This window comes from Saccostrea echinata, unplaced genomic scaffold, assembly GCF_033153115.1.
Source record: "Saccostrea echinata isolate AGI-Se365-2 ecotype Australia unplaced genomic scaffold, CSIRO_AGI_Sech_v1 ptg000025l, whole genome shotgun sequence".
NCBI lineage: Eukaryota > Metazoa > Mollusca > Bivalvia > Ostreida > Ostreidae > Saccostrea > Saccostrea echinata.
The window spans coordinates 4,249,439-4,263,523 of record NW_026889774.1 but is presented as its reverse complement, the minus strand read 5'-3'; the positions used below and the strand labels follow the sequence as shown (position 1 = coordinate 4,263,523).

The 14,085-nt window shown below is 33.1% G+C and overlaps 1 protein-coding gene across 1 annotated transcript in view; it reads right to left on the bottom strand.

The window, feature by feature from the left end:
• Positions 1–14,085, bottom strand: part of LOC133191888 (arginine--tRNA ligase, cytoplasmic-like) — a 52,349-nt gene that overhangs the window by 14,665 nt on the left and 23,599 nt on the right. The gene's annotated exons all lie outside the window — the stretch shown is intronic.

Sequence of the window (14,085 nt, the reverse complement as noted above, 5' to 3'; positions counted from 1 at the left end):
TACAACAATTGACTAATCGTTACTATGGAATCTTTTTAATTCATGAGGCTAATTTGAAAACTACATGATTGTAAGGACACATAATTTTGCTGGCAAACACTGGCATCATATTTATTTCAATATTCATTTCCCCATCATTCTGTAAACTTAATTAAAAAAAAAAAGAAAAGAAAGAAAACCAATGAATGTCATGAACAAATGACTTCCAAAGGGCTTGTCACCTGAAATAATTATAAGTACTTGTCAGCAAGGGAAGAAGAGGTCTATGAGCCACAACACTCACCTAAGTCACTATGGCCTTGCTGTTCATCATCAGAAAATTTTTAACTTATCTGTATATATTTCTATGTAAAAATTTAATTGTCCATTGTGGCCAAACTCTACCCCTGTGGGTCAGGATTTTGGACAAGCTTGAATCTACACTACCTGAAGATGCTTCCATATCAATATGACTAATCATGGCTTTGCTATTTATATTCCTGTGTTGGATCATCTACTGGAACCCCACCCTACCCCTTGGGGACATGAATTGAACAAATTTGGATCTACACTATCTGAGGATGTTTCCAATTCAAAATGACAATACATGGCTTTGCTGATTTTGAGAACTGGATTTTTCCTACAAATTCCTTTGTAAAACTTTAATTGCCAATTGTGGCCCCACCCTAACCATAGAGGTCTTGATTTGAACAAACTTGAATCTACACTACCTGAGAATGCTTCCATATCATGCCTTTGCTGTTCTTGAGAGAAAGATTTTTAAAGATGTTTTCCTAAATATTCCTATGTTAAACTTTGATCACTTATTGTGGGCCCCATCCTTCCCTCTGGCAACAAACTTGAATGTACACTATGTTATGAAGCTTTCACATAAATTGCATCATTTCTGTCTCAGCGGTTCTTGAAAAAAAAAAAATTTTGAACGATGCCACTAAATTTTCACAATTCTTAATTATCTCCCCTTGAAAGAAGGTCCTTCATTTCAACAAGCTTGAGTTCCCTACACCCAAGGATGCTCTGTACCAAGTTGGTTAAAATTGGTCCAGTGGTTCAATGCTGCCTCCAGCAACAGTAATGACAACTATGGCAGACAATGGAGCCCTTTGGCTCAGGTGAGCTAAGAAAGCAATAAAGGTTTATTGAAATAAAAATAACCAAAAATGTCAAAATTCCAAGATTTGTATTACATGTAATATCTGAAATTTAAGTATGAGAGTAGATTTCAGCATTATTACAACTGTAGTCTTTGTAAATTGTGTAAGTAAAATAAGAACTGAACAAGAAGAACAAATATATTTCTTCATGTATTTTTGAAGAGCTATCCACAAGCTCATCAGATGCAAAAACCTGCAAAAAGTTATTGTAAAACACTTTATTTTATTCATATAAACTTTATTTTCACATAAATATATGTACCAGATAAGACTGTATGCCTGTGAAATTTTAGTTCTTGTGTGTATTTGTATTTTTTAAGGATTATACACACATTGTATGTATACAAATTATATTACAAACAGAAGTCATTCCATGACTTAATTTCGCTACACTCCTACTAATTTTAATCAAACCAGAAATTTCAAACAATGAAAATCTGAAGCATTGTGACGTGTTATTCTCAATAAATTAATTTGATATACAGCTACATCATAAATACCTTGAGAAATTTACGGAGAGGGAATACCCTATTTGTCTACTAGTCAAAAAGGCAAATATAGTGGCGCCGCGTTTATCCGGACGCCATTTATCCGGACGCTTCACCATCCGGACGATATTTTTTGGGAACCGATTTTTTCCACGTTATTTTGTCTCATTAATCCGGAAATTCGCGTTCCGTATCCGGACGGTCAATTTCTACTACAAAACATAATAGTTCATTGAAAAATGACTCGTTTATCCGGACGGTAATTTTTCAAAAACGACTTTTCACACTTATCTTGCATTCGTGTTAATTGTTGTAAAAACATTGGCCATGCAGTCAGTTTGAAGGCGGTTACCTGTGACCTACAAACAATAGCGTCTATAATTAGCGTGTGTTTACCCCAATTCAATCACACGTTTATCTTTATTATGAAGCTCAAAGAATTTAGCTGACACTGTGCATTAATTAAATAATAATCCGTTCAAAATCATATTGCTAACCGTATATACATCGCTAAATTCAGGAGAATTTTGGAGAGTTGTAAATAAAATGAGCAATAAATACCGAGCGATTTCGTAATGCTCTTTATCATGTCGATTACGTTAGTTTAAAATACGATGTTCCATTTCTAAAAAACGTAAATGTATTTGAAACGCTTTTTTCCCACAAGACAGTATACAAAGGAACATAATAGAAGAACCTATCTAATGTGCTACCGTTTACAAACGTCCATTACATATAAAACTGGCGTTACGTACAGATGTTGATTACGTTTTTCAAGGTATTTTTTAATGATCGAAATTCAAACTTAGCGTCTGTAGAAAAAAATAATATTGAAAATCATGAAGATGGCTTGTGTTTACGAATGTTTTTAATACTTTTTTTTTTGATTAGTTTGCAGTGTTCAGTTAATTTTACAGTAACCCTGTGTAATGAATATACGGGGAATATACCGGGTTAGTTTATATTTGAACATTTTCAATGATGGTGCTGAACAGTTCTGTCATATCATATAAGTTTCAATAATTATAATATATGGCAAAATAAAACAACAGTAGATCAAAATTTGCTCAACCCATGAAGTCACATGTCAAAGAGAAGGTGAATTAAAAAAGGAGGTCTCGGCATAAAATTTGCCATCCATTTTTTTTTTATTGTGTAAATTACATTTTACTATATTTTTTCATTAATCAATTACTGCTTTTAAAACAATTAACCGAAATATAATTTAAAAGTTTTTTTTCTTTGCTGTCACATTTGAAACAAGAATGTGCATATATACATGTACATGCTTATATAGAGAGTGCTTTTTGATATGTGATTCAATTATCCGGACGATTCATTTATCCGGACGATTTCGTTGGGGACAGAGGCGTCCGGATAAACGAGGCGCCACTGTATTTACATTAAACCCCCACCTCTATATATATAGCGGTCTGCTATCATCAAAAGTTATTTACATGGGTTATATCATAAAACTTAAAAATGGTAGTGATATTGATCTTACACTCAACATCAAACTTTATTTGAAACAATATTTGTCATAACAGGGTAAAAGGCCTTTGATTTAACCAAAGTAGGACAAAACCTATGCAAAAGGTTCACTATAATGGTGTATGGAATATGTAGCTTTCCTTTTATTACCCTGTTGTGACTGCAGTTATAAAGGCTTCACATATATATGATGTTAATCTCTGGGTATTTTAAGAGATAACTAAATATTGTAATAATTTTTGAGAAAATATTACACAGTTAAACAAAAAACAATAATTATTAAGTATCTTCAACACCGCATAACTTCTCTATCTTTAATTTCTTCTTTTCAATCAAAAGAAGTCACAGTACTGAGTAATCAAATTTGATGCTGCATATTGCTTTGTTTTGTTAATCAATATTTTTAAATGGATGGCTCATTGCTAAGTGCACTGAAACCAAACTGACAAACGATTAGTTTGAGAACTTGAATGGTTTTTCCAAAATCACTTTCATTGTTTTCTGAAGAGCTGCCCTCTTTTGTTTTGGGAGATAAACAAATATTGACAGAATACATGTACATGGATGCCTTTAATTCTCTTTTCTATATCTAATTAATACTATGCAATGTTCAATATTTGTGTATTGTGTTCACAACATCAATCAGACTCCATAACTATGCCAATCCCTCTTAATAAAAATGTGACAATTGTGTTTCAATTGTCTCTCAAAAGGCTAGCTTAATTTATATGCTAATATTGAAGAGGCTGTTAAAGGATTTAGTATCCAAACCTGAAAGTATTTTATCAGTTTAACCCTTAAACTTGCATGCTACATGATATTAGATCAGCACACTACATGCTACTTTTGCCACACTATAAAAAAATCTTAAAAAAAAAAACTTTAAAAAAAGTTATTATTGCACTGAGATATGAGGAAAGATTCTCATCACATTTTTATGACAAAGCGATTTTTTTCCTGTACAGAATTCTGGCTGAATGCTGAGACATTTTCTAGCAATCTATTTCTCTCCCACCAGTTCCCATAACTGATGAGATGTCTTCAGCCCACCATATACAACACCAATGGATTCTGGAGAAAATGAGCAACATTTAATTGAATTTCTAAATCCCTCTATGAATATTTCTACAGATTTATGTCCAGGCAGATATAGATCATCAGCAAAATGACATAAAATTGATGACTCAGTTAAGAAAGAACTGAATACCAATACGAGACAATATAAATTCTTGATATAAATGTGGTACATGAAAAACCATGATATAGAGAATTTGTTTGGAACCAAATATCACAGCTACAATGCATTTAAGTTAAAAAATAATAATCACAGTGAGTGTACTTACTTATTTCTACTTTTTGTACCCTGGAGGATGCACAAGGCCATTAACAATAAGTGTAAATTAAAGAAAATTATGATCATGTGTGGGTGACAACCATTACATTGGTATACAGCAATACAGAGCAATTTGCACCTATATCTATCACAATAAACTTTTTTGAAAATATGCACATGAGATAGGAACTTGACAATTAACCTTAACAAATGATAGACTTCTTTTGATGATGTCCCTTAAGGTACACTGACCCTCTGATAAGGAGAGATAACTTTAACTGGGAAAGAGGACTTTTATTCCTTTATAAAATTGTAAAGTTAAAGGCCATTTCTGTCAAATTATGCCTGCAATTAAAGAATGGTGAATTTGTGTGGATTTGAATTATACAGACCCTTAAATGACCACTTGCACAATATGGTTTGTTTCTTGCACAGTGCATTTTCTTTTGTAAAAGGTACGGTTCATTTTGTGAATGGTGCACTTCTTGCACAGAACAGTTCATTTTTGAGGAGTAGTAACATATTTTAAGCTCTGTGAAATATATTTCTTTCCAAAAATCATTAGCATTAAAAACAAAATTTTATGTGAGTGAACAGAGGAACAATGTACCTCAAGAATTCAATGGTAAGAAAAGTGAAATCACTGAAATAGATACTTGATAACGACAATCAATGTAAATACTAAAAATGAAAACTTGTGTGTTGCTACATGCATAAATTAATTAAAACAAATCTTTGTGATCAGTTTAAAGAGTAGGATTACAAATTTCCATTAAGACAATTGCTGTTTCCAAAGGGTAGTCATATGTTAAATACAAAAAATAACATGCAGAGGATTATACATTAAATTTTTCATAATAAAAAATTAAAAATTTCATGCTCTGGTCAGCATGACTGTAAGCACTAACATGATTGTAAACTTCCATAAACATTAATGCCCACATGGAAGGGCAAGCTACTGAAGAGACACTGAAACCTATTGCAAAATGATCATTTATCAATGAAAAGTAATACATCCATTGGGAACCTCCATCATCTTCCATTAAAGGCACTGACATTTATGTAGTTCACAAGATAGTAATATTTATAAAAGGTTGATTTGACCTTAACCCATTGATTACTAAATTCATTATGCTTCTTTCTCTAGCCACCTGTTACATGTACAAAGTGTAAGAAACTAAGGAGCTTCAAGCATTTCATGGGACCAAATTCCTGCTTCTTGGTTCGGCAATCAATGGGATTTTGTCTTTTTGCCCATAATCTAGTATTTCAACAAAGATCCAAAGTAAATGTTTTAAAGAGTCTAGTACTTATTATGATCTAAATCAATTTTCCACTGGATACGTAGGAAAAAAAAATGAATCTCTTTTTTTAGGCCCTCATTATTATGACAACTTTACACCAATTTCTGGGTCATCACCAGGTTTTTTGAAAGAGGTGTGTGGTTGAAATATGGGAAGGTATCAGTCAATCCCTCTCCTAAACCCAAAGATTTTCATAAAGGCATGAATACCAGTTTGGTGGGTTCCAATTTATTCTGGAAATCATTGTTTCGAAAATTAAGTAAACAAAATATGGCAGCATTACTTTCAACAGATGAATAATGAATTTATTTTGATTTTTGTTCAAAAAAAATATTTTTGTCTTTTTAAAAAGGGGGGTGCAATCACATCCAATGCACCCCTCCATTGATGACTTTGGATTTCTTATTTTAAATCCCGGAATCTGTAAGGCTTTTTCCTCTGCAGATCAATAGAAAAGCCTCAATTGATTGGTAAGAAACTGCTCTTTGAATTATGTCTATAATATTGTCAAACCTTTTTTGAGGTCATTCTTTCTCTGCATGCATGATCATCTTTCACCTCTGTAGCAATTGAACTTAAATGTCAAATGAAACTACTGGTATACTGTTTCCAGTGCCACACAGACATAGGAAAATTACAATACATGTATATTTGTAACTGGGGGATATCAATTTTTTTTCAAAACTCTTTAAAAATGTATGCTGCCAATGATTCAGTGAATGCATTTTGTAAACTCAAATCCTAGCTACTAAGCTTTTCCATTTTTCAATCATTATGTTTTTGATTCATTTTCTCTAATTTTGCAGTAAGCTATTGATTTTCAATAACTAAGCACAAAATAATTTCATTATAATCTTATATTACCAAGCAGGTAATCTCAATTTTAATCACAAAAATCATATTAAATGTCAATCATCCTATCATGATCCAGCTTACATACTACAGAAGGTATCCAGAAAGAGACAAATGTATGGACAGAGGAGTTTTCATCCCCCATAATTACTTTGGGCCGTTCAATCCCCAATCCCCTTTCTACTAATTCTTCACTTACAGGATTGTCAGGGATTAGCTTCACTTCCACAGTCTAATCTAGATGTGTCTAACCAAGCCACAGAAGAGCTTGCTAAGATGACTCCTTACAGAAACCAATACCTTGAAATCTGATTATGGTGCTCAGAATCTCAATGTCCCTTCATTGGCAGTTACACAGGAAATTACTTAGTTTTCCTTCCTCTAGCTTCATGCAAATAGTGTTATGAAATCTCCATTTATTATAACAAGTTTCCTCTAAAGGGGAAAATTTATGATTTCTTAACATGCTTGAAGCTCACATTTTGAGCCAAGGATATTGAATTTATTTAGTGTTTGAGCCATGAAATGATCATCACCCACAAATTAATACTCTCTCTCTTTCTTTCTCTCTTTCAAACTCCTTCTCATAATTTGAGAAATGGTGGTGTCGAAATTTATATTTATGTTTTTAAAAGTAGATGTCAATTAAGAATGAACTGTTAGATGAAACTACACTGGAGTTTTGAACATCTTGGTATTATTTTGTTTATTTGTGAAGCTGATGTCATAATTTGAATATTTTTTGAAATGGATATAATCTATCAACATATTGCTGCATGAATTGTAAAGGTGTTTTATCAATACAAATCGCCACATTTCATTCATAAGTTGATGAATGAAAATATTAATAAAAGAAAAGAAGCTTTCTAAGATGCTCATCAGAATGCTAGTAACAAAATTTAAAAGGACCTGAACGGGCGACATGTGAGAAATGACACAATAATCCAGAAAGACTAAGAATTTCAAGAACCAAAGATTTTCTTGTTTTAATGGAAACTTTTAATAATGTAGCAAACTCCTTAGAAAAGTGTGAGATAGATGTTTTCAGTTATTAATGCTGGCAACATCAGCATTCTCAGTGTGTGTTGAATTTTGAAATATGATTTGAAGTGATCAGCATATGAATTTTTAATAATGCAATGCCCCAAAGAAAGAGTTTGTCCCCTGGATTTGCCAGATCTCAATCTTTGGACCTTTTTCTGTGGGGATGTCTTAAGAACAGGTTCTACAATACTAGATCCTAGATACTGAATGAGCTCAAAAAGAACACAAAACTTCAAATGAGGAGAGTCTCACCAAAAATGTGGACAACAGTTATTAAAATTTCCATAAGCAACTTTCTTTTGTAGCTGAAATGGACGGAGATCATTTGGAACATGTGATTCGTGGCTTTGAAGTTGTGAAATTCAACATAACAAAAATGACGCAAGTTAAGAATTTCGCTCTTTTTCATTAATGGTTGAGATTGTGTCCTGTGTTTAATATTTTGGTTGGGAATCTAGTGGACACATGCATTAAATTGATGAAAACACTTGTGTGTATCTTTTTCTTATGTTTGTCAATTTGTAGACTCAAAATGTAACATATATTATGAAACACCCTGTACTTGCCTATAAGTCGTTTTTTTTTAGGACGATAAAATTAAAACTCTAATAGCCATTCACAGGTATCAGGAGTCACATATTTCACAGGAATATGTATTTTTAGTATCCATGACATCATCGTTCATCTTAATCGCATAGGGAACTATCATCATTCATCTTAATGGCAAACCAATATAGGGAACTATGTATCTTGGTCTACTGTTGTACCAAGTTCTATTGGAAAGACTGACAGACAGACAGGCAGACAGATGATGGTACCTTACGATTGTATAAGTCTTCTTGTCTTGAACCAGTAGACCTATAAAATACTGGACATGATTTACAGAGCTAATTATAAGTCCTTCTCCTAAAGTCATGGATAATACTAACAAGTTACCCTCACTCTGAATGCAGTCTAATTGTATTGGCTATTTACATGATGCAAAAACATCAAAATGCACTTATTTCTGATCTAAATGACATTTACAAATGCAAGTGAAGCAGTGTGGAAACCATAATGTGACTTGGCTGCCATTATGTGATGGTGGCCCAGTTTAAAGGTCTGTCTGAAATGGGGAAGATGACATCATTAGTAAAATGTCAAAGAGTGTGGTAATGCTGAGATGCCAACAAATTGAGGTCATCTATATAAAAAGACAGTTTTAGATGTTCCTATGTTATTATTTTCATGCTTATCATATACACCTAACTTTCAAGTCTATAATCATGAACATCTTCTATACAGAACATGAAGAATTCAATCTGTACGTCATACACATTCATCTGATGGCAGGTTCAAATAAGTAAAAAAAATCAAGTCATGAATGAGTTGTGTGTTCATGACTTGTATGCTTGCATACTACAGGTGAATTATATGAATTAATACCAAAAATTGGTCAGGTACAAGCAGAGTGCATCCCTAGATGCACTATCCTGATGACTGAAGTTCAGTCATGGTAGGGCTTATAATAGTTACTTAGGAATGAATCTGCTCCAAAAACCTAAACATGGTCACTCGACATCTGCAAAATGTTGTCAGATGCAGCATCAAAATTTTGGTCATGATGGTCCAACATAGGTTCTAGAAGATGGACCTGAATGCTCCAAAAGTTAAATTGAGCACTTTAACCTGCCAATGTTTTGAAAAAGACAAGTTTTGCCTTACATTAAAAGAAAAAAAAAGAATATTGTAAACTTTATAAATCATTTGTTTAATATCAAACTTTCCCGAAGGAATCCATTCAATTGCCAATCTGTCATATGAATGCACATATTGCCAATAACTGGAGGTAATATTTGGGATGATATTTTCATACACGGCAAAAACATTATTACTGAAGGGAAAATATCGACACATTTCTCATAAAATATCCAACAGAGTAAACCTGTAAATTTTTCTGACAGAACACATTTTATACATAATGCCATCTGTTCGGGTATTGATTGGGTCCTCCTGAAAATCATTAAAAGTATAATATTGAGGGAACATATAGATTGACTACCAGACCATGCCCAGCTGTGGACAACCATTACAATTTCCAATGTAATGAAAGATGAACAGATTAAACATCCTTGATGGTAAATTATCATGATTAATGGTGATTGACAGATCGAGATAGTACATAGTAATATTAAAAGTAGTAGGTATGCATGTGTTATGACTGAAGAGTGAACAAATAGTGAGCAAAAAGAAGGTAAATCATGATAAACTCAGAGCAAATCCTGGTGGAAACTTTGTGAACATGTACCATTAAATTAAACAATGATAGAGTGAACAAAGAGCAAAAATAGAGCAAAGAAAAAGGACACTAATTTTAAGCAAAACAAGAGGCCCATGGGCCACATCGCTCACCTGAGTAACTTTGGCCATGCTGTTCTTTACCAGATTTCCCCCTTGTAATACTTATTGTGGCCCCGCCCTACCCCCGGGGGTCTGATTTTAACAATTTAAAATCTACACTATCCCAGGATGCTTCCACATAAGTTTCAGTTTTTCTGGCCCAGTTGTTCTTGAGAAGAAGATTTTTAAAGATTTTTCTTACATATTTCAATGTAAAATTTGGATTCCCTATTGTGGCCCCGCTCTACCCCCGGGGGTCATGATTTGAACAATTTAGAATCTACACTATCCTAGGATGCTTCCACATAAATTTCATCTTTTCTGGCCCAGTGGTTCTTGAGAAGAAGATTTTTAAAGGTTTTTCCTTTTTATTTCAATGTAAAATTTGGATTCCCTATTGTGGCCCTGCCCTACCCCCAGGGGTCATGATTTGAATAATTTAGAATCTACACTACTCCAGGATGCTTCCACATAAGTTTCAGTTTTTCTGGCCCAGTGGTTTTTGAGAAGAAGATTTTTAAAGATTTTTTCTTATATATTTCAATGTAAAACTTGGATTCCCTATTGTGGCCCCGCTCTACCCCCGGGGGTCATGATTTGAACAATTTAGAATCTACACTATCCTAGGATGCTTCCAAATAAATTTCATCTTTTCTGGCCCAGTGGTCCTTGAGAAGAAGATTTTTAAATTTTTTCCTATTTATTTCAATGTAAAATTTGGATTCCCTGTTGTGGCCCCGCCCTACCCCCACGGGTCATGATTTGAACAATTTAGAATCTACACTACCCCAGGATGCTTCCACATAAGTTTCAGCTTTTCTGGCCCAGTGGTTTTTGAGAAGAAGATTTTTAAAGATTTTTTCTTATATATTTCAATGTAAAACTTGGATTCCCTATTGTGGCCCCGCCCTACCCCCGGGGGTCATGATTTTAATGGTCATGATTTTAACAATTGAAAATCTACACTATCCCAGGATGCTTCCACATAAGTTTCAGCCTTTTTGGCCCAGTGGTTCTTGAGAAGAAGATTTTTTAATGACCCCACCCTATTTTTGTCTTTTCTTGATTATCTCCCCTTGTAAGGGGACTTGGCCCTTTATTTTAACAATTAAACTCCCCTTCACCCAAGGATACTTTGTACCAAGTTTGGTTAAAATTGGCCCAGTGGTTCTTGAGAAGAAGAATGGGTGATCAGAAAAGCTCACTTGAGCTTTCAGCTCAGGTGAGCTAAAAAGGAGCAAACTTAAAGAATGCAAACACAGTGGAGTGGAGTAAATGCCTGCATGGGTGCAAACTGGTGTTCAAGGTTTTGCCAGTGGGTATAAAAATTAACATAAATCAATATTTATTTAATGACATAAAATTTAAAAACATTGTGATCTTTCAGAGTCAATCTGGAACCTATCGTAAACAATGCAAACCAACACCTTTGCTGATGAGCAACACCTCATTGATGAAGGGATATCAATGGATTCATGAATATTGCAAAAGACTCACATTTATTTTCCTTTGTTATACCAAAACTCCATAAATTTAAATTAGTAGCAGTAAAATAACGTCAACTTCAATCTATTAACTTTGAGATGTTTTACTGATCCAGGTAATTTAAATGCTCTGTTATAACAATAATGTAATGATTGATACACAATACAGACTGATACAGATATATACTGTACACTATTCATAAAGAAGAAATTTTGAACCTGAATTGACCATTAACATGATTAAAATCCATGTGAAGTTTGCATCTTACTGAAATGTTGTTTTTTGTGGAGTGTCATGATTATATGCTTTGAAATAAGGGGGTTTTTTGGTGAAAAAAGTTTTTTTTTAGGCTTGGAGCCTTATATATAGCCAGTTAATACTCACAGTTCACTTTCTTAGGATGAAATTCTTCAGAATCACATTTCTCTCTTTAACACTTTTAACATTCCAGTAAATGAAGTTTAGTTCATTCTACCCTACCTATACTGGATTCCTAAATGTCATAAAAATCCTTACAAAGAATCATATAATATTTCTAGGATGTAAACATTTTGAACATATCTTTTTTCAGATTAAAATCAGTTCAAATCTAAGAAATAAAGAGACATATTTATGTCAAATAGAAGCCTGGTGGATGTATTTATGTCTTTTTTTTTTTTAATCCCAACTAAAACTGATAAATTTTATAGTGTCTTGATTTAACTGTATTGTCTAAATTTTTGAAAGTGTATTCTTCCTCTTCAATGAACATTAATACTTTTTCAGATTAAAATCAATTCAAATTTAAGAGTTGAAGAGTTAAAAACATTTATGCCATACAAAAGCATGGTTGGTGTTTTTTTTTCTTCTTTTTCATCAATATTAAAACTGAATTATTTTTATAGTGTCTTGATGTACCTATATGTCTCTAAATATTTGAAAATATAATTCTTGAACATTCATCAAACTAATGCTTTTAATTTAAAGTCTTATTACTACTAGTTAAGGACCTTGCAGCACTTAAATAAACATACCTGGTACAATCAAGCAATTACTTACCTCAGTAAACATATCTCAAAATGACAGTTCATATTAAATTTCTTATCAGGTAATTAATCAACTGCCCAGGTCCTCATATCTCGGACATGAACAACATATTCTTGGACATTGACATCATATACAACCCACATACCCAGTAATGTTATTCACATTATTCACAATCTGCCTTAATTTGCTTAAAAATGACAAAGCATAAATTAAAAAAAACAAACTATAAAGGAATATAAATATATCCACACAGTGTGAAATTATCATGCATAGCAATAAACAAACATTCTAACCCCAAAACCTTAATGGGTAAAATGTGAATTGATAATTTCTTTAGGATTATACAGAAAACTTTCAGGCTGAGCAATTAGTTACTGAAGCATTCTAATGTTAACCCTGGAATGCCTTGCGGCTAAGAAGCTTCATTGAAAGTTCACTTTGGCTAGGAAAAAATGATGATGTTATCACAGAGATTACAGATGAGAACATGTGATGAGAATATACCCTCGGAGAGACAGTCTCGAGATGAAATCAATAGAGGGCTGTAAAGTCATCACAGTGCAAAGAAAAACATACACTTTAGACAATGGTCTGATGATGTTGAATTTTAGTCCATTACAGAAATTGCAGCATTTACTATATAAAGTGGTACAGCTGTGATTAGATTAGTGGAATATGAGAACCCCTCAGCATCATATTTGCACAGTTTATATTGATGGTGGAACAAGCTAGGAGGTATCTGATGCCCGCAGTTGGCAGGGAAGTCTTTAGCTGGGTGATCAAACAAATTTTGTCCAATAATCTTAATTGACAAAACGAGAAGCTTTAGAAAGTTCTTTAGGCAGAGTAAAAAATCTGTTAAGTGCATCAGGATAAATCAATTTACTTACAATATAATATTGATCAAAAGCAACAGTGGAAGAGAATTTCACAATGAAATCAGTACTGTGAATATTTCTGCAAGGACTTTATCTGATGGAGTGAATGCTTCAGGGAGAAAAGAAAACATTTAGAAACTACAATACTTATCTGATCTTTTTGTTCATCAACTATGGATAAAAGTTTCACATAATCCTTTTGTAAGCATCATTCTAACTGGATATAGACAAATTAGCGGAAGAGTAAATTTGATAATTGTCGTAAATATCACCGTTTTTTAATCTCATGAATGAAAAAAGAATTATAATCAGGAATTCAAAAAACAACTACTTTAGGAACTGAAGTAAGGATAACTACTGTAATTATGCTGGGATAATAACCAGAAATTAATTAATGTGCTTCCATTTGACTAACCTTTTTAATCATTTCTAACGTAGACTAGTGAGTGAAAATTCAATCCTTGGTAGATAGAATCAAGACAGTGTCAACTGGATGCCTTCATTATCTGGGGTTTAAATCTCAGATCAATGATATTTTAATACAGGCTTGGTGCGTCACAGTATAGTACTGTAGTGACACGAGACCTTTATCTTTGCTGTGTCTGTGCTAATAACTGAAGTGTAGAACTTTCATCAATCCTTAATTGAAGC